General features: G+C 44.6%; 1 pseudogene; it reads left to right on the top strand.

Moving 5' to 3' along the window:
* The first annotated feature begins 241 nt into the window (after positions 1–241).
* On the top strand, positions 242–649 carry LOC106002514 (annotated as a pseudogene).
* Positions 650–2,027: the final 1,378 nt, after the last annotated feature.

The following is a 2,027-nucleotide window of genomic DNA, read 5'->3' as shown; positions in this document are numbered from 1 at the left end:
GAACTTGAGGTCTTCCTGCCTCAGCCTTCCAAGTGCTGGGATTACAGGCCGGGCTCCTGTGGTCCTGTATCTTATCAAATAAGATGTATTCCCAAAATAGAAATGTGTCTATCTGGATCATAGAAGCAACAGGAAAGAAGAGGGTCTACCAAGAACCTCCCAAGAGTTACCCCCAAAGTGAGTTCATTTTGAGGCGCAAGCGCAGATGGCGCGGGCGGCGGGTCAGTTGACCGGAGCGGCTGTGGCGCGGGGACTCGGGCGCGGGCTGCTCGGCCTCTGCGTCTCCGCCGCCATGGCTAGTCAGTCGCAGGGGATTCAGCAGCTGCTGCAGGCCGAGAAGCGTGCGGCCGAGAAGGTGTCCGAGGCCCGCAAGCGAAAGAACCGAAGGCTGAAGCAGGCCAAAGAAGAAGCGCAGGCTGAAATCGAACAGTACCGCCTGCAGAGGGAGAAAGAGTTCAAGGCCAAGGAAGCCGCGGCCCTGGGATCCCATGGCAGTTGCAGCAATGAGGTGGAGAAGGAGACTAAGGAGAAGATGACCATCCTCCAGAACTACTTCCTGCAGAACAAGGAGACAGTTCTAGAAAATCTCTTGGCCTTTGTGTGTGACATCCAGCCAGAAATCCACGAGAACTACCGCATAAATGGCTAGGCCAAGAGAGGCGCCTTTCCATGGCTTGGTGTGGACTGTGAGGCTTAGCAAAGCTCCTGTTCTGTGCTGTGAGAGACATTAAATTATTTCTGTATTCAGAGTAGCCAGTCTTGCTTCTGTGTCTAAATTTAGTGTTTATCCAAAGGTTCATCTTTATACCTCTTATTTCTTAGGGATTTAATGAGTCTATGTTGTCTGTTTTCCTATGCCTTTCAGCTCAAGCAATGTGTTAGTGTCACGTTTTTCCCTTAGATCTTAATAGGATCAAAAAAATTATAATTCTTTGAAGAAAGAAAAGGATTAAGTAATTTTTTTCCCTTATACTTTCTTAAAGGTCAGGGGCTTTATCTATGAAAAAGTAGTATGTAGTTATTTGTACAAAGCAGCAGCCAGCCTTAAAACAGTCCATTCTGGCTAAATGTTAGAACATTGAATACTAATGTACTTTTTTTTTATTTGTGGCTAATGTACTTTTGGGGGGCTGCTGTTAGTTTATTTTAATCAAAATGACTAGATGATAGGACTTAAGAACTTACTACATGTTACTTGGTGTACTGATAATCATTTAAGAGTAAAATCTTTGTCGTGTGAAGAAAAAAAAGTGAGTTCATTTTAACCATCTATGAAGCTTAGCCCAAAGCTATCATGCCACTCAAAAACTGCTGTAACCTCTCCTCCCTTCCCTCTTGTTAGACAAGAACTAACTAAAAAATGAATGAAAGAGATGTCAGCATGGAAAAAGTTAAGTAGAGAAAGGCACAAAAATAGAAGCAAAAAAGAGCTAGTGAGCTTACAGAGACAACAGTGGGAAAGAGATACAGAGAAAGTAGAATAGAGAAAGAGGCAGCCAGGGAAGAGGGGGAAGAACTCAGTAACAAGCCAAAGGAGATTAATTTGCTTTAAAGTTTGTTTGTTTGTTTGTTACCAGTCCTGGGGCTTGAACTCAGGACTTGAGCCCTGTCCTTGAGCTTCTTTTGCTCAAGGGTAGCACTCTACCACTTGAGACATAGCAACACTTCCCGCTTTTTCTGCTTATGTGGTACTGAAGAATCGAACCCAGGGCTTTATGCATGCTAGGCAAGCACTCTACCACTCGGCCACATTCCCAACCCTGCTTTAAAGTTTTGGCTTTTATATATGACCAAACATTTTAATTACTAAGTTTATACTGTTGTGTAAGTAGGAGTTCCTTCTAATCTAGAATTACGAGGAAGCCCTGATCAAATGTTCATATAAAAACAGGAGGGAAGCCGGGCGCTGGTGGCTCACGCTTGTAATCCTAGCTACTCAGGAGGCTGAGATCTGAGGATCGCGGTTCAAAGCCAGCCTGGGCAGGAGAGACCGTGAGACTCCTATCTCCAATAAACCACCAGAAAAC

Source organism: Dipodomys ordii, unplaced genomic scaffold, assembly GCF_000151885.1.
Source record: "Dipodomys ordii isolate 6190 unplaced genomic scaffold, Dord_2.0 Scaffold12572, whole genome shotgun sequence".
In the NCBI taxonomy this organism is placed as follows: domain Eukaryota; kingdom Metazoa; phylum Chordata; class Mammalia; order Rodentia; family Heteromyidae; genus Dipodomys; species Dipodomys ordii.
This window is presented reverse-complemented; position numbering and strand designations above follow the sequence as displayed.